General features: G+C 47.7%; 1 long non-coding RNA gene across 1 annotated transcript; it reads left to right on the top strand.

Annotated features, from left to right (window-relative positions):
• Positions 1–3,057: 3,057 nt before the first annotated feature.
• Positions 3,058–4,071, top strand: LOC120986995. Its single transcript, XR_005775869.1, has 4 exons — positions 3,058–3,100; positions 3,516–3,533; positions 3,888–3,917; positions 3,996–4,071. It is a non-coding gene; the product is annotated as an uncharacterized LOC120986995 (long non-coding RNA).
• Positions 4,072–27,287: the final 23,216 nt, after the last annotated feature.

The raw sequence follows: 27,287 nt of genomic DNA, 5'->3' as shown, positions 1-27,287 counted from the left end.
CTGAGCAGGTCACTGTAAAAGGGGCGGGCACTGTGGAGTTCACTGTTAAAGGGGCGGGCATTGTTGAGGTCACTGTTTAAGGGGCAGTCACTGTTAAAGGGGTGGGCATTGTAGAGGTCACTGTGGAGTTCACTGTTAAAGGGGCGGAAACTGTAGAGGTCACTGTTAAAGGAGCAGGTACTGTGGAGGTCAATTGTAAAGGGGCGGCCACTATGATGGTCACTGTTAAAGGGACGGGCACTGTGAAGGTCACTGATGAAGGGGCAGCCACTATGAAGGTCACTGTTAAAGGGGTGGTCAATGTTAAATAGACGTGCACTGTGGAAGTCACTGTTAGAGGGGCGATCACAGTTAAAAGGGCGGGCTCTGTGGAGGTCACTGTTAAAGGGGCAGGCACTGTGAAGGTCTATGTTAAAGGAGCAGACACTGTGAAAGGTGGGGGCACTGTGGAGATCACTGTTAAAGGGGCGGGCACTGTGAAGGTCACTGTTGAAGGGATGGTCATTGATAAAGGGGCGGGTACTGTGGAGGTCACTGTTAAAGGGGCGGGCCCTGTGGAGGTAACTATTAAAGGGGCAGTCAGTGCAGAGGTCACTGTTAGAGAGGCAGGTACTGTGGAAGTCACTGTTAAAGGAGCGGGTACTGTGGAGGTTGCTGTTACAAGGGAGGCCACTATGAAGGTCACTGTTAAAGGGGCGGGCACTGTAGAGGTCACTGTTAAAAGGGCAGGCAGTGCAGAGGTCAATGTTAATGGGGCGGGCACTGTGGAAGTCACGGTTAAAGGGGCGGGAACTGTGGAGGTCACTGTTAAAGGGGCGGTTACAATTAAAGGGATGGACAATGTGGAGGTCACTGTTAAAGGGGCAGGTAGCGCAGAGGTCACTGTTAAAGGGGAGAGCACTGTGGAAGTCACTGTTAAAAGGGCTGGCACTGTGGAGGTCACTGTTAAAGGGACGGCCACTATGAAGGTCACTGTTAAAGGGGTGGTCATTGTTAAAGGGGTGGGCACTGTGGAGGTCACTGTTAAAGGGGCGGGCACTATTAAAGGGAAGGGCAGTGTGAATTTCATTGTTAAAAGGTCAGGAACTGTGGAGATCACTGTTAATGGGGCATGCAATGTGGAGGTCACTGTTAAAGGGGCAGCCACTGTGAAGGTCACTGTTAAAGGGGCAGTCACTATGAAGGTCACTGTTAAAGGGGTGGTCAATGTTAAAGGGGCAGGCACTGTAGAGGTCACTGTTAAAGGGATGGGCACTGTTAAAAGGGCGGGCATTGTGGAGGTCACTGTTAAAGGGTCAGGCACTGTGGAGGTCACTTTTAAAAGGGCGGTCACTATTAAAGGGACATGCAATGTGGAGGTCACTGTTAAAGGGGCAGGCACTGCAGAGGTCAATGTTAAAGAGGCGGGCACTGTGGAGGTCACTGTTAAAGGGGAGGCCACTACGAAGGTCACAATTAAAAGGGTGGTCAATGTTAAAGGGGGGGCACTGTGGAGGTCACTGTTAAAGGGATGGGCACTGTTAAAAGGGCGGGCATTGTGGAGGTCACTTTTAAAGGGACAGGCAATGTGGATTTCACTGTTAAAGGGGAGGACACTCTGGAGATCACTGTAAAAGGGGCAGGCAGTGCAGAGGTCACTGTTAAATGGACAGGCACTGTGGAAGTCACTGTTAAAGGGGCGGGTACTGTAGAGGTCACTGCTAAAAGGGTCGGCCACTACGAAGGTCACTGTTAAAGGGGTGGTCAATGTTAAAGGGGCGGGCACTGTGAAGGTCACTGTTAAAGGGGCGTGCACTGTGGAGGTCACTGTTAAAGGGGCAGGCACTGTTAAAAGGCCGGGCATTGTGGAGGTCACTGTTAAAGGGGCGTGCACTGTGGAGGTGACTGTTAAATGGTCAGGCACTGTTAAAAGGGCGGGCATTGTAGAGATCACTGTTAAAGGGTCGGGCACTGTGAAGGTCACTTTTAAAGGGGGGCATTCACTACTAATGGGACGTGCAATGTGGAGGCCACTGTTAAAAGGACAGGCACTACGGAGCTCACTATTAAAGAGGTGGGCACTGTGGAAGTTACTGTTAAAGGGGTGGCCACTATGAAGGTCACTATTAAAGGGGTGGTCATTATTAAGGGTACGGGCACTGTGGAGTTCACTATTAAAGGGACGGGCAATGTGGATTTCACTGTTAATGGGGCAGGCACTGTGGAGATCACTGTTAAAGGGGCAGTCAGTGCAGAGGTCACTGTTAAAAGAGCGGGCACGGTGGAAGTCACTGTTAAAGGGTCGGCCACTATGAAGGTCACTGTTAAAGGGGTGGTCAATGTTAAAGGGGCGGGCACTGTGAAGGTCACTGTTAAAGGAGCGTGCACTATGGAGGTCACTGTTAAAGGGGCAGGCACTGTTAAAAGGCCGGGTATTGTGGATGTCACTGTTAAAGGGGCAGGCACTGTGCATGTCATTTTTAAAGATGTGGTCACTGTTAAAGGGGCGGGCACTGTGGAGGTCACTGTTAAAGGGATGGGCACTGTTAAAAGGGCGGGCATTGTGGAGGTCACTGTTAAAGGGTCAGGCACTGTGGAGGTCACTTTTAAAGGGGCAGGCACTGCAGAGGTCAATGTTAAAGAGGCGGGCACTGTGGAGGTCACTGTTAAAGGGGAGGCCACTACGAAGGTCACAATTAAAAGGGTGGTCAATGTTAAAGGGGGGGCACTGTGGAGGTCACTGTTAAAGGGATGGGCACTGTTAAAAGGGCGGGCATTGTGGAGGTCACTGTTAAAGGGACAGGCAATGTGGATTTCACTGTTAAAGGGGAGGACACTCTGGAGATCACTGTAAAAGGGGCAGGCAGTGCAGAGGTCACTGTTAAATGGACAGGCACTGTGGAAGTCACTGTTAAAGGGGCGGGTACTGTAGAGGTCACTGCTAAAAGGGTCGGCCACTATGAAGGTCTCTGTTAAAGGGGTGGTCAATGTTAAAGGGGCGGGCACTGTGAAGGTCACTGTTAAAGGGGCGTGCACTGTGGAGGTCACTGTTAAAGGGGCAGGCACTGTTAAAAGGCCGGGCATTGTGGAGGTCACTTTTAAAGGGGCGTGCACTGTGAAGGTGACTGTTAAATGGTCAGGCACTGTTAAAAGGGTAGCATTGTAGAGGTCACTGTTAAAGGGTCGGGCACTGTGAAGGTCACTTTTAAAGGGGGGCATTCACTACTAATGGGACGTGCAATGTAAAGGCCACTGTTAAAGGGACAGGCACTACGGAGCTCACTTTTAAAGAGGTGGGCACTGTGGAAGTTACTGTTAAAGGGGTGGCCACTATGAAGGTCACTATTAAAGGGGTGGTCATTATTAAGGGTACGGGCACTGTGGAGTTCACTATTAAAGGGACGGGCAATGTGGATTTCACTGTTAATGGGGCAGGCACTGTGGAGATCACTGTTAAAGGGGCAGTCAGTGCAGAGGTCACTGTTAAAAGAGCGGGCACGGTGGAAGTCACTGTTAAAGGGTCGGCCACTATGAAGGTCACTGTTAAAGGGGTGGTCAATGTTAAAGGGGCGGGCACTGTGAAGGTCACTGTTAAAGGAGCGTGCACTTTGGAGGTCACTGTTAAAGGGGCAGGCACTGTTAAAAGGCCGGGTATTGTGGATGTCACTGTTAAAAGGGCAGGCACTGTGCATGTCATTTTTAAAGATGTGGTCACTGTTAAAGGGGAGGGCACTGTGGAGTTCACTGTTAAAGGGGCGGCCACTATGAAGGTCACTTTTAAAGGGGTAGTCATTGTTAAAGGGACGGGCACTGTGGAGTTCACTATTAAAGGGATGGGCAATGTGGATTTCACTGTTAAATGGGCAGGCACTGTGGAGATCACTGTTAAAGGGGCAGGCAGTGCAGAGGTCACTGTTAAAAGGGCAGGCACTGTGGAGGTCACTGTTAAAGGGCTGGTCAATATTAAAGGGGCGGGCACTGTGGAGGTCACAGTTAAAAGGGCGTGCACTGTGGAGGTCACTATTAAAGGGGTGGGCACTGTTAAAAAGTCAGGCATTGTGGAGGTCACTGTTAAAGGGGCGGGCACTGTGGTGGTCACTTTTAAAGGGGCGGTCACTATTAAAGGGACTTACAATTTAGAGGTTACTGTTAAAGGGGCGGGCACTGTGGAAGTCACTGTTAAAGAGGCGGGCACTGTGAAGATAACTGTTAAAGGGGCAGGCACTATTAAAGGGACGGGCAATGTGAATTTCACTGTTAATGGGGCAGGCACTGTGGAGATCACTGTTAAAGGGGCAGGCAGTGCAGAGGTCACTGTTAAAGGGGCAGGCACTGTGGAAGTCACTGTTAAAGGGACGGGTACTGTGGAGGTCACTTTTAAAGGGGCAGTCACTAGGTGCAATGTAGAGATCACTGTTAAAGGGGCAGGAACTGTGAAGGTCATTATTAAAGGGGCGGGTAATGTAGAGGTCACTGTTATGGGGGAAACTGTTGATATTTTTTTTACGACACACGGAAACATGAAATGAAATAGATGAAATATACCCAAGCGAAGCCGGGTCCTTCTGCTTGTAATTTATACATATAAGGCTACATGCACACGATTATGCCATTTTTTGCAGTCCGCAAACCGCGGATCTGCAAAAAACGGAAGCCGCCCGTGTGCCTTCCGCAATTTGTGGAACAGAACGGGTGGCCCATTGTAGACATGCCTATTCTTGTCCACAAAACGGAAAAGAATAGGACATGCTATTTTTTTTTGCGGGGCCTCGGAACGGAGCAACGGATGCGGAGAGCACACGGAGAGCTGTGTATGAAGTGTATGGGTCCGCACCCGAGCCGCAAAAACTGCGGCTCGGATGCGGACCCAAAAAACGGTTGTGTGCATGAGGCCAAAATCTCTGCTCTTTCACACTTCAATTGTACATTTTACTACTTAGTGACAAAATTTTAAACTATATGCCAAGTAACAGATCATAAAGATCATAAAGAAAATTTGATGAACACATAATTCACTTTTTAAGTTATCTCCCCCTCAGCTACCTTTGATTCTACTGAATTTTGCCAGATTGTCTTCAGAATTTATGACAGCTTGTGGCCAAACAAATGCCCAGTGGGCTGTATAGGCAATAATTCACTGGAACATATTTTTTGATGCATTACAGCTAAAAGAAAAGTTAAAATCAAAAGTACCATTCCCCCCAGTGGGACAAAAATGAAAGCGTTTGAATAAAGAAAGTGGGAAAAAAATATGCTTTAATTTTACAGCACTGAAAATAGTGCAAATACTTTATGCTTAGGCTACTTTCACACTTGCGTTTTTCTTTTCCGGCATAGGCCTCTTTCACACTTGCGTTGTCCGGATCCGGCGTGTACTCCACTTGCCGGAATTACACGCCGGATCCGGAAAAACGCAAGTGTACTGAAAGCATTTGAAGACGGAACCGTCTTCCAAATGCGTTCAGTGTTACTATGGCAGCCAGGACGCTATTAAAGTCCTGGTTTCCATAGTAGTAGTGGGGAGCGGTATACTTACAGTCCGTGCGGCTCCCGGGGCGCTCCAGAATGACGTCAGAGCGCCCCATGCGCATGGATGACGTGATCCATGCGATCACATTATCCATGCGCTTGGGGCGCCCTGACGTCACTCTGGAGCGCCCCGGGAGCCGCACGGACGGTAAGTATACTGCTCCCCCGCTCCCCGCTACACTTTACCATGGCTGCCAGGACTTTAGCGTCCCGGCAGCCATGGTAACCACTCTGAAAAAGCTAAATGTCGGCTCCGGCAATGCGCCGAAACGACGTTTAGCTTAAGGCCGGATCCGGATCAATGCCTTTCAATGGGCATTAATTCCGGATCCGGCCTTGCGGCAAGTGTTCAGGATTTTTGGCCGGAGCAAAAAGCGCAGCATGCTGCGGTATTTTCTCCGGCCAAAAAACGTTCCGTTCCGGAACTGAAGACATCCTGATGCATCCTGAACGGATTTCTCTCCATTCAGAATGCATTAGGATAAAACTGATCAGGATTCTTCCGGCATAGAGCCCCGACGACGGAACTCTATGCCGGAAGACAAGAACGCAAGTGTGAAAGAGCCCTTAGAGTTCCGTCAAAAGGTCTCAATGCCGGAAAAGAACTGATTCGGCATATCCCCATGCATTCTGAATGGAGAGTAATCCGTTCAGGATGCATCAGGATGTCTTCAGTTCAGTCATTTTGACTGATCAGGCAAAAAAGAAAACCGTAGCATGCTACGTTTTTTTCTCCGGCGAACAAAACTGAAGATCCGGCGTTTTTCTCCATAGGAATGTATTAGTGCCGGATCCGTCGAAAAGATTTCCGTCGTTTGCCTTATCGACGGATCCGGCTTTTCTTTCTGCACCTGCGCAATCAAATAGAAGGAGCTGTGGGCGCAGTCTACTTCCTGTAGTCTCTTCGTTCCTGCCTGCGAGGGAGAGGGGTGGACGCCATTAGAGGTGAGTATAAAGTTTGTTTTTTTTGGTCTTTATTTCAAGCATATAGAAATATAAGCAGCTCCTATGTATTTATACATAGGAGCTGTAGTAAATAGGTCATGCTAGGAGTAGTAGTCTTGTGGATAACTAGTCATAGCATCCACTATGTACTTGTACCACCTGTGGGGCCCGATGTACTTTTGCATAGGGACTGCATGTGGTGCAAGTACATAGTGGATGGGATGCTAGGGGTGTTAGTCCTGATGACTACCACTCCTAGAATCCACAATGTACTTGCACCACATGCAGTGCCTATGTAGTTTTGAATAGGCAATGCTGGTGGTGCAAGTACATAGTGGATGCTAGGGGTAGTATTCCTGCTGACTACCACTCCTAGCATCCACTATGTACTTGCACCACATGCAGTGCCTATGTAGTTTTCCATAGGCAATGCAGGTGGTGCAAGTACATAATGGATGCTAGGGGTGTTAGTCCTGATGACTACCACTCCTAGCATCCACTATGTACTTGCACCACATGCAGTGCCTATGTAGTTTTGCATAGGCAATGCTGGAGGTGCAAGTACATAGTGGATGCTAGGGGTGGTAGTCCTGATGACTGCCACTCCTAGCATCCACTATGTACTTGAACCACAAGTAGTGCCTATGTAGTTTTGCATAGGCAATGCAGGTGGTGCAAGTACTTAGTGGATGCTAGGGGTAGTAGTCCTGATGACTACCACCCCTAGCATCCACTATGTACTTGCACCACATGCAGTGCCTATGTAGTTTTGCATAGGCAATGCAGGTGGTGCAAGTACATAGTGGGAATGCTAGGGGTGGTAGTCCTGATGACTACCACTCCTAGCATCCACTATGTACATGAACCACATGCAGTGCCTATGTAGTTTTGCATAGGCAAAGCTGGGGGTGCAAGTACATAGTGGATGCTAGGGGTGGTAGTCCTGATTACTACCACTCCTAGCATCCACTATGTACTTGCACCACATGCAGTGCCTATGCAAAACTACATAGGCACTGCATGTGGTGCAAGTACATAGTGGATGCTATGGGTAGTACTCCTACAATAACTCTCCTATTTTTTTTTCCCCATGTAGTCCAAAAAATTATAGAAAGAAAGTTTTTTTTTTTTATACAAAAAATAAACAAAAGAATTGCCGTGCCAGCAAGAAAGAACTTGGACACCCAAACAGGCCAGCCAGACCTGAAATTACTTTCCAAAAATTTTGAAAATAATGTCAAGTATTTCCGTGGGTTAATTATTTTTATTTTTTTCTACAGGCTCATCATCTTCAACTGAGGCCAGGAGCTCTCCTCCAAGACGACAACGTAGACATGATACGGTAAGCAAATTTTTGAAGCATTCAGCATTATAATATTATGACCGCATTGTAATTATTTATTTTTATTATTTCACAGTCATCATCTGCGGAGGAGAGGCCTCCCGGCCCAGAGACCGCAGGAGAGGAGGAAGTTGGTGGTGGAGGAAGTTGGTGGTGGAGGAAAGCAAGCGGTAAATGTTTTTTTAATTTTTTTTAATTAAGCTCAAAATTACGATTTGTATGTTTGATTTTTTTTTATTATTGTTATTTCTATTACAGGCAGCTCGTCCCGTTAACTCCAATAGAGGTCGTCGAGCCACAGCCAGAGGAAGTCGGGGAGCACGTAGCGGTCGTGTTCGTTTGAGTATTTTCATAATGAGTGTTTTTAATTTGAAATCTGTCAAACATGAGGTTCTAATTTTTATATATTTTTTTCTATTTTTAGGGTTCCAGAGGCTCCACCAGAACGGATGGGGAGGACTTCGGTGGTTTGATTATCAACAATGAACTCCTCATCCAGATGGTGGAGGACCGACCACCATTGTGGGACCACACCGACCGCCGCCACACCGACCATCATGCTACCAGGCTCCTCTGGCTGGAGATCTGTGAGGCGATAGTGCCAAATTGGGATGACCTCAATGAAAGTCAACGGGAGGAATGCCGTAAGTTTACAGTTGTATACTGCTTATGTCTACTTTTTAGTCAAAATCGGTTTTGTGTCTGGTTGAAGTTGGTCACTTCTACCTATAGTGAACATAAATATTTTTTTATTGTTGTTGTGGCAGGTTCAATCAAATACAAAAATCTTTTTGATGTTCGAGTACTGCTTGATGTACTGTAAAGAAAACAAAAAAAAATAATTAATAAAAAAATAGAGAACTATATGTGGATGTCCGAACATCCTTGTGAAGTCCTTCCAGAGGCTGGCGCACCAGAGGCGGTCCCCGAAGAGCCGCCCACCACAGGTCCCTCTCGTCCCACTCCAACAGCTGGTCGGGATCTCAATGTACCTCCACCTGTGCCCTCTGGCGACTCAACAATGGCCACAATGGCACCACTTTTTGAGGCATTGATGCGTCGCCAGAGGACCGATAGGAGCTGTCAGGCGGACTACGAGGATCTCACAAGGCTCATTTACAAGTCCTTGATGGGATTCACCAATAGAGTTGCCGCTTTGGAGGACACAGTGCGACGTCTGCAAGAGGGGGCGGTGCTGACGTCGCAGTTGGGTCCGTTGCATCATTATTGGTTATCGTTGCTCCCCATGATAGAACGATTTACGCCCAACCAGCTGTTTGAGGCCCGAAGACAGGTGGACAGTGTCTTGTGGCAAGTACAGCACTGCCCCACATCCTATCCCCCGTCCATGCCCTAGCCCCTATCCATACCCTATCCCCCATCCATGCCCTATCCACCATCACAACCTCAACAACCCCCTTTCCAAACTACCTAACCCCCTTTCCAACCTCCTCAGCCCCCATCCCAGCCTCCCCATCCTCATTCCCAATCCACCGAGCACTTTAATCAACACTTTTCTCCTTCTCCTCCTTATTACTTTCCAGCAACCAGTTTCAACACTCCGTCTAGTCTTGCTCGGTCAACTGCTTCTCCAGCTTCCCCCTTCAGAATGCATACTCCCTCTGTCATACTTGCCCCAACACACACTTATATGTCCAAAGGGGGACAGGAACAGGACCGGCGGGGGACCAACCAGTGTTCGGCTCTCCACCACCCAACCTTCTACTCCCACAGGTCCAACATATAGGCATTTGTAGCCTTTTTAAAAAAAAAAAAGTTTAAATATATATTATTTGAAAATAATTTTATTTTAAAATAAAATATTTTTCGTTTGAAAAATTTTAATTTGTTTTGTATTTTTTTTTAAAAGTGTTTACACAAATTTAACATCTCACATCGCTTTTGAAGCGACCTATACTTGGTTCGCTCAAACAGCGATAGGCGATATCTTATAGTGTATGTAGAACAGGCCTTAACAAATCTCCAATCGCCAGTCGAGCGACACAAGTCTGTGTTGCTCCTCTAGCGTGGGGAGATTTAACAAAAGTCTCCATAACAGGCCTGACAAAATCTCCCAGCGCCAGTGGAGCAACACAAGTTTGTGTCGATCCTCTAGCGTGGGGAGATTGTAAAATGAGTCTCTATAAACATGCCTGACATAATATACCAGCGCCAGGGTAGCAATGCAAGAATGTGTCGCTCCTCTAGCGTGGGGACATAAATATAGTCAATAAAATTACAAGTACGATAAAAAATTCTATTTATTGATCAAAAAATCCAATCTACAACAATACAACACACAGTAACCACCAACAAACAGGCAAACAAACAGAAATTAATGGTTCTTTGAAAATTAATCACAAAATGTTTATACAAATCGGTCCTGCCAGTCCACCCTTCCTGCATCAGAGTAGAAATAATCCGCAAAACAGTCTCTCATCCGTGAAACCGCTACACTTGACCGAGGTCCAAAACTTTGAATGCTAGCCATCTCGCTGTCCTCCGGTATCTGTTCCAAATTGAGTGGTTCTTTTTTAAGGAGGTAGTTGTGTAACACAACAGCAGACTTTGCAACCTCATCGACCGATTAAACCTTTATATGAATTGGTTTAGTGAAAATCCTCCATTTTGCTACCAAAATTCCAAATGTGCATTCAACCATTCTTCGAGCCCTGGTCAAGCGGTAGTTGAATGTGTGTTTTTTTAAATCTAATCCACGGCTTGAATACGGTTTTAGAAGATTTCCACACATTTGGAAGGCCTCATTACCAACCAATACATACGGCATCGGTGGGCCATCAGTACCTGCCAGTGGTTGAGGTAGAGGAAAATCAAATTGTCTGTTATATAGACTATGGCCCATATAAGAGTTTTTAAATACCATTGAATCGTTGGTGCGTCCATAGGCCCCTAGGTCGACGGCAACAAAAAGATATTGGGCATCTGCGATGGCCATTAGGATTATCGAGAAATATTTCTTGTAGTTGTAAAACTCTGATCCGGTTCCTTGGGGCTTGATAACACGAATATGTTTCCCGTCTACCGCACCGATGCAGTTGGGAAACTGACAAACGTCCCAAAAATGTTCTGCTATTTCTGTCCAATGCTGTCGAGTTGGATGTGGGATAAATTCATCATGCAGTTGTTCCCACAAAACACAGCATGTCTCCTTCACAATTATGGAGACAGTTGATATCCCAAAGTAAAATTGAAAATGGAGTGAGCTGAAACTTTCTCCACTTCCCAGAAACCTAAAAAAAAAAAATATAGGTTAATCATATTAAAAAAGAATTTCAACAAAAATAATATACAAGGTACATCAATCGGACACAATTCTACGGGACCTTATTTCCATTCTTTTGTTTGGTCAAGATTTTTTATGCGGCCAATATAATTTTTTTGAAAATGCAACGATAAAGGTTTGCTCTCAATGGCGACCAATATTGATCACAGTTCTTTCAACATCGACCATTTTATGATGAAAACTTTAGCATACAAGATGTAGAAGTCAAAATAATAATGCTGAGCATCATTTGTGGCCACAATTATGCACTTTGCACAGTGATGCCAGAATAACTGAGCAAATTTTGGTTCACAAACATTTATGGTGTCACACTAAAACCTAAAATATCATCCGTAAAAAATGTATACGCAAAATAAATTTAACAATATATAAAAAGTATTACAATGTTCTTTACCTTATGGTCAGCAATAGGCGTTCTGCTGGGGAAACACAGCGGCGGAAAGTGGTGTCTTGTCTTTGAATGTGAGGTGACACACGTTGTAAGAGATCATTAAAACTTTCTACGGTCATCCGTAAGTAATTTAAAAACTTTTCAGGATAATCCATCAATTCAGGAAACAGAGTTTCAAAAACTCCCCTTCTTATTTTTGCAGAGGTTATTGGATGCACCCAATAGCAACGCTTTCGACGCCGTCTGGCTCAAAGATGTCTTCTCCAGCGTGAAACCAGAATTAGAGCCTGAAATCCAAAACGAATATGGTCCGGCATCATCTTTGCAATCTGCAGAGGGAGCTTCTGAGTGGTAAGTGACCTTCGGTTGTCTTTTATAGCCACTGTAGTATTTGCTTGACAGATTGTATCTTTTTCATCTTTAAAATTTGAATACCGGATCCGTCTTTCCGTTTAAAAACGGAAGAAAACGGAATAGACAAATCCTCTATTACGACGGCTTGAATTTCCGTCGACGGAACAACGGATCCGTTGCATGAAAAATGTCCGGTAATGTTCGCTTTGCCTGATCCGGCAGGCAATTCCGGCGACGGAACTGCTTGCCGGATCACTCTGCCGCAAGTGTGAAAGTAGTCTTAGATACAGCTTTTACTTTGATGTAATGCCTTGTAAAATTGCATTTCTTAAGCATACATACAGTAATCATCATGCAGTGAAATGTTCAGAATTAGCAAATCTAGATAAAGTTCATTTGTGTCTGGTAGGAAATTTCCTTTATTGAAGTATATGCATTATATACAAAATTCCAACCAAGAATTTTCATCACGGATGGTAAGATCAACATATCAAAAATAGTAGAAACAAGAAGAAAAATCAGAACACTTCATACACCAATGAATGTAGTGTTATTCTTTGAAGTTTTGTAACATTGTAGATAAAAGTAGTTAAAGAAAACACCTGGCACAAGACTTCCATGCATTTTTCACATACTGTATGCCTTTACCTTGTATGACTCTAAATTACTTCCTCATAAACTTTTGTTGTTCAATGAACTGTTCCATCTTCTGTTTCAACATCATTAGTGGCAATTTGCGTGTGCAATCACAGTAGTAATAATAGTACAAACGGATTGTAGCATTGTGAATTGTTTCTTCTACAAAAGCTGCGAAATAGCTGCCTGCTTCCGCAACACGAAAGCCAATACATGCCCAAGCAAGACCACCCATAACATTGTGGAATACAGCAATAATTATGTCAACTAGTTATGGTAACTGTGCAAATGGGACACACACATACATACAACGACACACACAGCATGTTCCATATATAATTAGCAGGTATTAGTATCCTAATGTAATATACACATATTATATTTTAGAGTACACTTATAGAATACATCCACACACTATTCCATCTTGTGTAGGATGCCTTCGTGGTGCATGTGGTCCGCTGCCGACATCCTCCATTGTATGCATTTTTTGCTGGGGATTGCCGCTAGCAATGGATCACATGCGGAGAAATTGCTCCCCCGGGTTTAAAAATGCTACAGTGTTTGGAGTTGTTGAGCATTTCCTCCCATTTAGGCCACTTTATTTTAGTGATTACACTTATAGAATACATCGATGAAGGACCATTAAATATGGGTTATAAATCTGAAAACCTATAAAAAAAAACTTACCTTTGTTCAGTAAAATGGTCAGCAATCCAGGACAACGCATGTTGTGAAGTTCTGTACCACTCCATTTTAAATTTAGTAACTTTCTTGTTTGACATGATGACTTTATTATTATGATTACTGCTGTTTATTTAATTATGCTCTACTTCTGTAAAAAAAAAAACTTTTTTATTGCATCACCATATTCTGACACATATAACTTTTTTTATATTTCCATCTGCAAAGTTATATGAGGGATTTTTTTGAAGGGTAAGCTGTAGTTTGACACACTGGGAATACAGTGTATTCAGTACATTAAACAACACATTTAAAGTGCCTTTGTTCATCCGCTTTCCTCTGGTGGAGTCGAGAAGTCTGGGGCAATCCAGGCCTTGTTCATTTTTATAAGAGTCAACCTGTCAGCATTTTCAGTTGAAAGGCAGATACGCTTATCTGTTATAATGCCACAAGCAGCACTAAATACCCGCTCAGACAGAACACTGGCGGCAGGGCAGGCCAACACCTCTAATGCGTAGAGCGCCACTTCTTCCCACTTGTCCAGCTTGGATCACCAGTAGTTGTAAGGAACTGAGGGATCACTGAGGATGCTGACAAGGTCTGCTATGTACTCTCTCATCATCTTCCAAAACTTTTCCCTCCTTGGGACACAAGGCCGCGCATTAGGGTGAGGGTGCTGGCGGGGTGTCATGAAACTGTCCCAGGCCTTGGAGAGTGTTGCCCTGCCTCTGTTGGAACTGCTGTGTGTTCCCCTTGTCTGCCCTCCTCAGTTGGCAAAGGAACTACGGACTCTGCCGCCAGCATTGTCAGATGGAAATATTTAGAGCAATTTTTAAAAAAGGACCTTCTGGTATTGTACTGTTTTGCTCGTCCTCTCCACCACAGGAATGAGGGATGAGAAGTTCTCTTTGTAGCGGTGGTCGAAAAGGATGAACACCCAGTAATCCGTGTTGTCTAAAATGCATTTAACGCACGGGTCGTGGGAAAGGCAGCCTAACATGAAGTCAGCCATGTGTGCCAGAGTCCCAACAGGCAAGACTTTGCTGTCGTCATCAGGTGGATCACTCTCAATCTCCTCACCCTCTTCCTTCTCTTCTGCCCACTCACGCTGAACAGATGGATTTAAACTTCCATGGGTACTATCCTCTGTAGCAGAGGCAACCGTCTGCTCCTCCTCCTCCTCCTCCTCCTCCTCTTCATCGTCCAGTTCGCACTGAGAAGACGGACAGAGGGTGGTCTGGCTATCACTCTGTGTAATGTCTTCTTTCCCCATTTCCACCTCTTCCACAAGCAAAGTGTCATCCTGAATTGCGAGCAGTGAGAGTTTGAGTAGACATAGAAGTGGGATGGTGCCGCTAATAATAGCGTTATCGCCGCTCACCATCTGTGTTGATTCCTCAAAGTTTCTTAAAACCTCACGGAGGTCAGACATCCATGCCCATGCCTCGCTTCTGATTAGCGCAAGCTGACTGGAAAGGCGACGACCATGTTGTAGCTGGTATTCCACTACTGCTCTCTGCTGCTCACAAAGCCCAGACAACATGTGGAACGTAGAGTTCCAGCGCATGCTCACGTCGCACAACAGCCGGTAAGCTGGCAATTTCAAGCGCTGCTGCAGCGTTGACAGACCAGGTCAAGCTGTTGATGACTTGCAGAAATGTGCACCTTCACCAGTAGCTCAGGCAAATTGGGGTAGGTTTTGAGAAACCGCTGAACCACTAAGTTGAAGACATGGGTTAGGCATGGGATGTGTGTGAACTAGGGATGAGCGAACCCGAACTGTATAGTTCGGGTTCGTACCGAATTTTGGGGTGTCCGTGACACTGACCCGAACATTTTCATAAAAGTCCGGGTTCGGGTTCGGTGTTCGGCGCTTTCTTGGCGCTTTTTGAAAGGCTGCAAAGCAGCCAATCAACAAGCGTCATACTACTTGGCCCAAGAGGCCATCACAGCCATGCCTACTATTGGCATGGCTGTGATTGGCCAGTGCACCATGTGACCCAGCCTCTATTTAAGCTGGAGTCACCTAGCGCCGCACGTCACTCTGCTATGATCAGTATAGGTAGAGGTTGCAGCTGCGACGTTAGGGCGAGATTAGGCAGATTAACTCCTCCAAAAGACTTCATTCTGTGATAGATCTGCAGCTGTGGATCATTGAAGTGCTATTATTGACTTGCTCACTTTTTTGAGGCTGCCCAGAGCGTTTTTAGATCACTTTTTTTCTGGGGTGATCGGCGGCCATTTTGTGACTTGTGGTGCGCCAGCATGAGCTATCACCAAGTGTATTTAACCATCGATAGTGTGGTTATTTTGTGCTATATCCTACATCAGCTGCAGGCTGAGCCTGTGTCACCGAAGTGCATTTAACCATCAACAGTCTGGTTATTTTTTGGCCATATACTAAATCAGCTGCAGGCTGAGCCTGTGTCACCCAAGTGTATTTAACCATCGATAGTGTGGTTATTTTGTGCTATATCCTACATCAGCTGCAGGCTGAGCCTGTGTCACCGAAGTGCATTTAACCATCAACAGTCTGGTTATTTTTTGGCCATATACTACATCAGCTGCAGGCTGAGCCTGTGTCACCCAAGTGCATTTAACCATCAACAGTCTGATTATTTTTTGGCCATATACTACATCTGGTGCAGGCTGAGCCTGTGTCACCCAAGTGCATTTAACCATCAACAGTCTGATTATTTTTTGGCCATATACTACATCTGGTGCAGGCTGAGCCTGTGTCACCCAAGTGCATTTAACCATCAACAGTGTGGTTATTTTTTGGCCATATATTACATCAGGGGCAAGTTGAGCCTGTCACCCAGCGCCTAAAAAATAGACCTGACATTTCTATTCAACCAAATCTGTACTGTTTTAGCTGGTCAAGTTATTTGTATTGACCGTAAAAGCACACTTTTTTTTCTGGGTTGAAAAAGCATTCCCAAATTTGCCATTCTCAAAATAACTAGTTTCTGGTATTTGAGGCCTACTTGAAATCTATCCCAAAAAGAAAATCTTACATTGAAGGTATTGATAGTGTCATTCAGAAAAACCTAAGACACACGCTAGCGTGCTGATAGAAGTGTGATTCTGTGATTAAACCTATATCTGTCACACAGCGAAAAAAAAAACAGGTCTCACATCTCTATTCAACCAAATCTGCAGTGTTTTAGCTGGTCAAGTTATTTGTAGTGACCGTAAAAGCAGACTTCTTGTTCTGGGTTGAAAAAGCATTCCCAAATTTGCCATTCTCAAAATAACTAGTTTCTGGTATTTGAGGCCTACTTGAAATCTATCCCAAAAAGAAAATCTTACATTGAAGGTATTGATAGTGTCATTCAGAAAAACCTAAGACACACGCTAGCGTGCTGATAGAAGTGTGATTCTGTGATTAAACCTATACCTGTCACACAGCGCAAAAAAAAACAGGTCTCACATCTCTATTCAACCAAATCTGCAGTGTTTTAGCTGGTCAAGTTATTTGTAGTGACCGTAAAAGCAGACTTTTTGTTCTGGGTTGAAAAAGCATTCCCAAATTTGCCATTCTCAAAATTTTGGTGAACGGGAACAATGAGGAAAACATCTAATAAGGGACGCGGACGCGGACGTGGACGTGGACATGGTCGTGGTGGTGTTAGTGGACCCTCTGGTGCTGGGAGAGGACGTGGCCGTTCTGCCACAGCCACACGTCCTAGTGAACCAACTACCTCAGGTCCCAGTAGCCAGCAGAATGTACAGCGATATTTGGTGGGGCCCAATACCGTTCTAAGGATGGTAAGGCCTGAGCAGGTACAGGCATTAGTCAATTGGGTGGCCGACAGTGGATCCAGCACGTTCACATTATCTCCCACCCAGTCTTCTGCAGAAAGCGCACAGATGGCGCTTGAAAACCAAGCCCATCGGTCTGTCACATAACCCCCATGCATATCAGGGAAACTGTCTGAGCCTCAAGTTATGCAGCAGTCTCTTATGCTGTTTGAAGACTCTGCTGCCAGGGTTTCCCAAGGGCATCCACCTAGCTTTTCCCCAGGGGTGGAAGAGATAGAATGCACTAACGCACAACCACTTATTTTTCCTGATGATGAGGACATGGAAATACCACCTCAGCACGTCTCTGATGATGACGAAACACAGGTGCCAACTGCTGCGTCTTTCTGCAGTGTGCAGACTGAACAGGAGGTCAGGGATCAAGACTGGGTGGAAGACGATGCAGGGGACGATGAGGTCCTAGACCCCACATGGAATGAAGGTCGTGCCACTGACTTTCACAGTTCGGAGGAAGAGGCAGTGGTGAGACCGAGCCAACAGCGTAGCAAAAGAGGGAGCAGTGGGCAAAATCAGAACACCCGCCGCCAAGAGACTCCGCCTGCTACTGACCGCCGCCATCTGGGACCGAGCACCCCAAAGGCAGCTTCAAGGAGTTCCCTGGCATGGCACTTCTTCAAACAATGTGCTGACGACAAGACCCGAGTGGTTTGCACGCTGTGCCATCAGAGCCTGAAGCGAGGCATTAACGTTCTGAACCTTAGCACAACCTGCATGACCAGGCACCTGCATGCAAAGCATGAACTGCAGTGGAGTAAACACCTTAAAAACAAGGAAGTCACTCAGGCTCCCCCTGCTACCTCTTCTGCTGCTGCCGCCTCGGCCTCTTCTGCTGCTGCCGCCGCCTCGGCCTCTTCTGCTGCTGCTGCCGCCGCCTCGGCCTCTTCCTCTGCCTCTGGAGGAACGTTGGCACCTGCCGCCCAGCAAACATGGGATGTACCACCAACACCACCACCTGAGTCACCAAGCATCTCAACCATGTCACACGGCAGCGTTCAGCTCTCCATCTCACAAACATTTGAGAGAAAGCGTAAATTCCCACCTAGCCACCCTCGATCCCTGGCCCTGAATGCCAGCATTTCTAAACTACTGGCCTATGAAATGCTGTCATTTAGGCTGGTGGACACACACAGCTTCAAACAGCTTATGTCACTTGCTGTCCCACAGTATGTTGTTCCCAGCCGCCACTACTTCTCCAAGAGAGCCGTGCCTTCCCTGCACAAACAAGTGTCCGATAAAATCAAGTGTGCACTGTGCAACGCCATCTGTGGCAAGGTCCACCTAACCACAGATACGTGGACCAGTAAGCACGGCCAGGGACGCTATATCTCCCTAACTGCACACTGGGTAAATGTAGTGGCGGCTGGGCCCCAGGCGGAGAGCCGTTTGGCGCACGTCCTTCCGCCGCCAAGGATCGCAGGGCAACATTCTTTGCCTCCTGTCTCCTCCTCCTCCTACTCAGCTTCCTCCTCCTCTTCTTCCACCTGCTCATCCAGTCAGCCACACACCTTCACCACCAACTTCAGCACAGCCCGGGGTAAACGTCAGCAGGCCATTCTGAAACTCATATGTTTGGGGGACAGGCCCCACACCGCACAGGAGTTGTGGCGGGGTATAGAACAACAGACCGACGAGTGGTTGCTGCCGGTGAGCCTCAAGCCCGGCCTGGTGGTGTGCGATAATGGGCGAAATCTCGTTGCAGCTCTGGGACTAGCCGGTTTGACGCACATCCCTTGCCTGGCGCATGTGCTGAATTTGGTGGTGCAGAAGTTCATTCGCAACTACCCCGACATGTCAGAGCTGCTGCATAAAGTGCGGGCCGTCTGTTCGCGCTTCCGGCGTTCACACCCTGCCGCTGCTCGCCTGTCTGCGCTACAGCGTAACTTCGGCCTTCCCGCTCACCGCCTCATATGCGACGTACCCACCAGGTGGAACTCCACCTTGCATATGCTGGACAGACTGTGCGAGCAGCAGCAGGCCATAGTGGAGTTTCAGCTGCAGCACGCACGGGTCAGTCGCACTGCGGATCAGACACACTTCACCACCAATGACTGGGCTTCCATGCGAGACCTGTGTGCCCTGTTGCGTTGTTTCGAGTACTCCATTAACATGGCCAGTGGCGATGACGCCGTTATCAGCTTTACAATACCACTTCTATGTCTCCTTGAGAAAACACTTAGGGCGATGATGGAAGAGGAGGTGGCCCAGGAGGAAGAGGAGGAAGAGGGGTCATTTTTAGCACTTTCAGGCCAGTCTCTTCGAAGTGACTCAGAGTGAGGTTTTTTGCAACACCAGAGGCCAGGTACAAATGTGGCCAGACAGGGCCCACTACTGGAGGACGAGGAGGACGAGGATGAGGAGGAGGTGGATGAGGATGAAGCATGTTCACAGCGGGGTGGCACCCAAAGCAGCTCGGGCCCATCACTGGTGCGTGGCTGGGGGGAAACACAGAACGATGACGATACGCCTCCCACAGAGGACAGCTTGTCCTTACCTCTGGGCAGCCTGGCACACATGAGCGACTACATGCTGCAGTGCCTGCGCAGCGACAGCAGAGTTGCCCACATTTTAACGTGTGCGGAGTACTGGGTTGCCACCCTGCTGGATCCCCGGTACAAAGACAATGTGCCCACCTTACTTCCTACACTGGAGCGTGATAGGAAGATGCACGAGTACAAGCGCACGTTGGTAGACGCGCTACTGAGAGCATTCCCAAATGTCACAGGGGAACCAGTGGAAGCCCAAGGCGAAGGCAGAGGAGGAGCAAGAGGTCGCCAACGCAGCTGTGTCACGGCCAGCTCCTCTGAGGGCAGGGTTAGCATGGCAGAGATGTGGAAAAGTTTTGTCACCACGCCACAACTAACTGCACCACCACCTGATACGGAACGTGTTAGCAGGAGGCAACATTTCACTAACATGGTGGAACAGTACCTGTGCACACCCCTCCACATACTGACTGATGGTTCGGCCCCATTCAACTTCTGGGTCTCCAAATTGTCCACGTGGCCAGAGCTAGCCTTTTATGCCTTGGAGGTGCTGGCCTGCCCGGCGGCCAGCGTTTTGTCTGAACGTGTATTCAGCACGGCAGGGGGCCTCATTACAGACAAACGCAGCTGCCTGTCTACAGCCAATGTGGACAAGCTGACGTTCATAAAAATGAACCAGGCATGGATCCCACAGGACCTGTCCATCCCTTGTGCAGATTAGACATTAACTACCTCCCCTTAACAATATATTATTGTACTCCAGGGCACTTCCTCATTCAATCCTATTTTTAATTTCATTTTACCATTATATTGCGGGGCAACCCAAAGTTGAATGAACCTCTCCTCTGTCTGGGTGCCGGGGCCTAAATGTGTGACAGTGGCCTGTTCCAGTGGTGGGTGACGTGAAGCCTGATTCTCTGCTATGACATGAAGACAGATTCTGCGCTGACATAAGGCCAGATTCTCTGTTACGGGACCTCTCTCCTCTGCCTGGGCCTAAATATGTGACAGTGGCCTGTTCCAGTGGTGGGTGACGTGAAGCCTGATTCTCTGCTATGACATGAAGACAGATTCTGCGCTGACATAAGGCCAGATTCTCTGTTACGGGACCTCTCTCCTCTGCCTGGGTGCCTGGGCCTAAATGTGTGACAGTGGCCTGTTCCAGTGATGGGTGACGTGAAGCCTGATTCTCTGCTATGACATGAACACAGATTCTGCGCTGACATAAGGCCAGATTCTCTGCTACGGGACCTCTCTCCTCTGCCTGGGTGCCTGGGCCTAAATGTTTGACAGTGGCCTGTTCCAGTGGTGGGTCACGTGAAGCCTGATTCTCTGCTATGACATGAAGACAGATTCTGTGCTGACATAAGGCCAGATTCTCTGTTACGGGACCTCTCTCCTCTGCCTGGGTGCCTGGGCCTAAATGTGTGACAGTGGCCTGTTCCAGTGGTAGGTGACGTGAAGCCTGATTCTCTGCTATGACATGAAGACAGATTCTGCGCTGACATAAGGCCAGATTCTCTGTTACGGGACCGCTCTCCTCTGTCTGGGTGCCGGGGCCTAAATATGTGACAGTGGCCTGTTCCAGTGGTGGGTGACGTGAAGCCTGATTCTCTGCTATGACATGAAGACTGATTCTGCGCTGACATAAGGCCAGATTCTCTGTTACGGGACCGCTCTCCTCTGTCTGGGTGCCGGGGCCTAAATATGTGACAGTGGCCTCTTCCAGTGGTGGGTGACATGAAGCCAGATTATCTGCTATGGCATGAAGAGACTGATTCTCTGCTGACATGAAGCCAGATTCTTTGCTATGGCATGAAGAGACTGATTCTCTGCTGACGTGAAGCCAGATTCTCTGCTATGGGACCTCTGTTCAATTGATATTGGGTCATTTTTTATTTTTTTTATTTTTATTTTAATTTATTTTCCTATCCACATTTGTTTGCAGGGGATTTACCTACATGTTGCTGCCTTTTGCAGCCCTCTAGCTCTTTCCTGGGCTGTTTTACAGCCTTTTTAGTGCCCAAAAGTTCGGGTCCCCATTGACTTCAATGGGGTTCGGGTTCGGGACGAAGTTCGGTTCGGGTTCGGATCCCGAACCCGAACATTTCCGGGAAGTTCGGCCGAACTTCTCGAACCCGAACATCCAGGTGTTCGCTCAACTCTAGTGTGAACTTGTCGAGCTCCAAAGCCACCACCAAGTTACAGCCATTATCACACGCAACCATGCCTGGTTGTAGGTTGAGTGGCGAGAGCCACAGCTCAGTCTGGTCTCTTATCCCCAGCAACAGCTCTGCGGCGGTGTGCTGTTTGTCCCCTAAGCATATCAGCTTCAGCACGGCCTGTTGACGCTTCCCCACTGCAGTGCTACACTTCTTCCAGCTACCGGCTGATGGCTGACTGGTGCTGGACTCGGATAATTCGGAGGTGGATGTGGAGGAGGAGGCGGAGGAGGAGAAGTAAAGGTTGGAGCCACTAATGTAGGTGCTGGCGGAAACCCTGATGGAATTAGGGCCCACAATAATCGGCATCGGTAGCACCTGTGCCATCCCAGGGTATGACTCGCTCCCGGCCTCCACAATGTTCACCCAGTGTGCCGTCAGGGAAATGTAGCGTCCCTGGCCAAATGCACTTGTCCATGTGTCGTTAAGTGGACCTTCCCAGTAACTACTTTGGTCAGGGCATGGGTGATGTTATGGGACACATGCTGGTGTAAGGCGGGCACGGCACACCGTGAAAAATAGTGGTTGCTGTTGACAGAGTACCGCGGGACGGCCGCTGACATCAGGCTGCGGAAGGCCTCATTGTCCACAAGCCTAAATGGCAACATTTCCATGGCCAGTAATTTGGAAAGTAGCGCATTTAGTGCTATGGCCTGTGGGTGGGTGGCTGGGTATTTGAGCTTGTGTTCAAATGCCTGGGGTAATGACTAGAGTTGAGCGGACACCTGGATGTTCGGGTTCGGCAGGTTCGGCTGAACTTGAAAAAAAAGTTCGGGTTCGGGACCCGAACTTAACCCCGAACCCGAACCCCATTGAAGTCAATGGGGACCCGAACTTTGGGCCACTAAAATAGCTCTAAAATAGTCCTGGAAAGGGCTAGAGGGCTGCAAAATGCATCAAAATGTGCTTAAGAGACTGGCAATTGTTCTGCAAACAAATGTGGATAGGGAATTAACTAAACTAAAATACAGAAAAATTAAAAATACAAATCTGGATCTATGAGTAGGAGGTTGAGGAGGCGGTGGATGGGTGGATGTGGCGGTGTAGGTTAACTTGGCGGTGTAGGTGGAAGCGGTGGTGAAGGAGGAATAGGTAGCCAACACTGATTTATGTTGTTTTTTATTTTTAAATTGGGGTATCCCCCAAAATATTGGGACATATAACAAAATAAAACAAAGAATAAGTGCACTTGAGTACAAGAATGGATGGTTGAGGCTGGTATAAATGTCTATTCTGCACAAGGTACAGACAAGTCCTGTGGGATCCATGCCTTGTTCATTTTAATAAACGTAAGCTTGTCCACATTGGCTGCGGCCTGTGATAATGCTCTCTGCCGTGCTAAACACACGTTCCCACTATACACTGGCTGCAGGGCAGGTCAGCACCTCCAAGGCTGACAGAGCTTTTCCTCATTTGGGCCATGCTAACCCTGCCTTCTCAGGTGCTGGCGGTGCCCCAGCTGCCTTGGCGATCTCTTCATCCTCCTCTGCCTTTGCCTTGTGCTTCCACTGTGCCCCCGCTGTCAGGTGGGAATGCCATCAGCAGCATGCGCTTGTAGTCGCGCATCTTCCGATCAGTAACACATGTTTTCACAAAATTTTGTTCCCTGTCAGCAATGCAGAGCAGGGGTTCATTCACGGCAAAAGGGGGTTCATGTCACCCAGCAATAGAACAGAGGATTGTGAGAGAATGAGGCCCATGTCACCCAGGCACAGCAGGGGTTCATTCACGGCAAAAGGGGGTTCATGTCACCCAGCAATAGAACAGAGGATTTTGAGAGATTTAGGCCCCTGTCAACCAGGCACAGCAGGGGTTCATTCACGGCAAAAGGGGGTTCATGTCACCCAGCAATAGAACAGAGGATTTTGAGAGATTTAGGCCCCTGTCACCCAGGCACAGAAGGGGTTCATTCATGGCAAAAGGAGGTTCATGTCACCCAGCAATGGAACAGAGGATTTTGAGAGATTTAGGCCCCTGTCAACCAGGCACAGCAGGGGTTCATTCACGGCAAAAGGGGGTTCATGTCACCCAGCAATAGAACAGAGGATTTTGATAGATTTAGGCCCATGTCAACCAGGCACAGCAGGGGTTCATTCACGGCAAAAGGGGGTTCATGTCACCCAGCAATAGAACAGAGGATTTTGAGATATTTAGGCCCCTGTCACCCAGGCACAGCAGGGGTTCATTCACGGCAAAAGGGGGTTCATGTCACCCAGCAATAAAACAGACGATTTTGAGAGATTTAGGCCCCTGTCAACCAGGCACAGCAGGGGTTCTTTGACGGCAAAAAGGGGTTCATGTCACCCAGCAATAGAACAGAGGATTTTGAGAGATTTAGGCCCCTGTCACCCAGGCACAGCAGGGGTTCATTCACGGCAAAAGGGGGTTCATGTCACCCAGCAATAGAACAGAGGATTTTGAGATATTTAGGCCCCTGTCACCCAGGCACAGCAGGGTTTCATTCACGGCAAAAGGGGGTTCATGTCACCCAGCAATAAAACAGACGATTTTGAGAGATTTAGGCCCCTGTCAACCAGGCACAGCAGGGGTTCTTTGATGGCAAAAAGGGGTTCATGTCACCCAGCAATAGAACAGAGGATTTTGAGAGATTTAGGCCCCTGTCACCCAGGCACAGCAGGGGTTCATTCACGGCAAAAGGGGGTTCATGTCACCCAGCAATAGAACAGACGATTTTGATATATTTAGGCCCATGTCAACCAGCACAGCAGGGGTTCATTCACGGCAAAAGGGGGTTCATGTCACCCAGCAATAGAACAGAGGATTTTGAGAGATTTAGGCCCCTGTCACCCAGGCACAGCAGGGGTTCATTCACGGCAAAAGGGGGTTCATGTCACCCAGCAATATGACAGACGATTTTGATATATTTAGGCCCATGTCAATCAGGCACAGCAGGGGTTCATTCACGGCAAAAGGGGGTTCATGTCACCCAGCAATAGAACAGAGGATTTTAAGAGATTTTAGCCCCTGTCAACCAGGCACAGCAGGGGTTCATTCACGGCAAAAGGGGGTTCATGTCACCCAGCAATAGAACAAACGATTTTGAGAGATTTAGGCCCATGTCAACCAGGCACAGCAGGGGTTCATTCACGGCATAAGCGGGTTCATGTCACCCAGCAATAGAACAGAGGATTTTGAGAGATTTAGGCCCATGTCACCCAGGCACAGCAGGGGTTCATTCACGGCAAATGGGGGTTCATGTCACCCAGCAATAGAACAGAGGATTTTGAGAGATTTAGGCCCCTGTCAACCAGGCACAGCAGGGGTTCGTTCACGGCAAAAAGGGTATCTTGTCACCCAGCAATAGAACAGAGGATTTTGAGAGATTTAGGCCCCTGTCACCCAGGCACAGCAGGGGTTCATTCACGGCAAATGGGGGTTCATGTCACCCAGCAATAGAACAGAGGATTTTGAGAGATTTAGGCCCCTGTCAACCAGGCACAGCAGGGGTTCGTTCACGGCAAAAAGGGTATCTTGTCACCCAGCAATAGAACAGAGGATTTTGAGAGATTTAGGCCCCTGTCACCCAGGCACAGCAGGGGTTCATTCACGGCAAAAGGGGGTTCATGTCACCCAGCAATAGAACAGACGATTTTGAGAGATTTAGGCCCATGTCAACCAGGCACAGCAGGGGTTCATTCACGGCAAAAGGGGGTTCATGTCACCCAGCAATAGAACAGAGGATTTTGAGAGATTTAGGCCCCTGTCACCCAGGCACAGCAGGGGTTCATTCACGGCAAAAGGGGGTTCATGTCACCCAGCAATAGAACAGACGATTTTGAGAGATTTAGGCCCATGTCAACCAGGCACAGCAGGGGTTCATTCACGGCATAAGCGGGTTCATGTCACCCAGCAATAGAACAGAGGATTTTGAGAGATTTAGGCCCCTGTCACCCAGGCACAGCAGGGGTTCATTCACGGCAAATGGGGGTTCATGTCACCCAGCAATAGAACAGAGGATTTTGAGAGATTTAGGCCCCTGTCAACCAGGCACAGCAGGGGTTCGTTCACGGCAAAAAGGGTATCTTGTCACCCAGCAATAGAACAGAGGATTTTGAGAGATTTAGGCCCCTGTCACCCAGGCACAGCAGGGGTTCATTCACGGCAAAAGGGGGTTCATGTCACCCAGCAATAGAACAGACGATTTTGAGAGATTTAGGCCCCTGTCAACCAGGCACAGCAGGGGTTCATTCACGGCAAAAGGGGGTTCATGTCACCCAGCAATAGAACAGACGATTTTGAGAGATTTAGGCCCCTGTCAACCAGGCACAGCAGGGGTTCTTTGATGGCAAAAAGGGGTTCATGTCACCCAGCAATAGAACAGAGGATTTTGAGAGATTTAGGCCCCTGTCACCCAGGCACAGCAGGGGTTCATTCACGGCAAAAGGGGGTTCATGTCACCCAGCAATAGAACAGACGATTTTGATATATTTAGGCCCATGTCAACCAGGCACAGCAGGGGTTCATTCACGGCAAAAGGGGGTTCATGTCACCCAGCAATAGAACAGAGGATTTTGAGAGATTTAGGCCCCTGTCACCCAGGCACAGCAGGGGTTTATTCACAGCAAAAGGGGGTTCATGTCACCCAGCAATATGACAGACGATTTTGATATATTTAGGCCCATGTCAACCAGGCACAGCAGGGGTTCATTCACGGCAAAAGGGGGTTCATGTCACCCAGCAATAGAACAGAGGATTTTGAGAGATTTAGGCCCCTGTCACCCAGGCACAGCAGGGGTTCATTCACGCCAAAAGGGGGTTCATGTCACCCAGCAATATGACAGACGATTTTGATATATTTAGGCCCATGTCAATCAGGCACAACAGGAGTTCATTCACGGCAAAAGGGGGTTCATGTCACCCAGCAATAGAACAGAGGATTTTGAGAGATTTAGGCCCCTGTCAACCAGGCACAGCAGGGGTTCATTCATGGCAAAAGGGGGTTCATGTCACCCAGCAATAGAACAGAGGATTTTGAGAGATTTAGGCCCCTGTCAACCAGGCACAGCAGGGGTTCATTCACGGCAAAAGGGGGTTCATGTCACCCAGCAATAGAACAGAGGATTTTGAGAGATTTAGGCCCATGTCAACCAGGCACAGCAGGGGTTCATTCACGGCAAAAGGGGGTTCATGTCACCCAGCAATAGAACAGAGGATTTTGAGAGATTTAGGCCCATGTCAACCAGGCACAGCAGGGGTTCATTCACGGCAAAAGGGGGTTCATGTCACCCAGCAATAGAACAGAGGATTTTGAGAGATTTAGGCCCCTGTCACCCAGGCACAGCAGGGGTTCATTCACGGCAAAAGGGGGTTCATGTCACCCAGCAATAGAACAGACGATTTTGAGAGATTTAGGCCCATGTCAACCAGGCACAGCAGGGGTTCATTAATGGCAAAAGGGGGTTCATGTCACCCAGCAATAGAACAGAGGATTTTGAGAGATTTAGGCCCCTGTCACCCAGGCACAGCAGGGGTTTGTATACGCCAAAAATGGTAAAATGTCACCCGACAATTGAAAATAATTGAATTTAGGGCACTAAAATTGGCACTTTTTTGCATTATAATGGCTCTACAATAG

Source organism: Bufo bufo, chromosome 1 (assembly GCF_905171765.1).
Source record: "Bufo bufo chromosome 1, aBufBuf1.1, whole genome shotgun sequence".
Classification (NCBI taxonomy): domain Eukaryota; kingdom Metazoa; phylum Chordata; class Amphibia; order Anura; family Bufonidae; genus Bufo; species Bufo bufo.
Note: the sequence above shows the minus strand (reverse complement) of the source record. Positions and strands in the feature narration are given on the sequence as shown.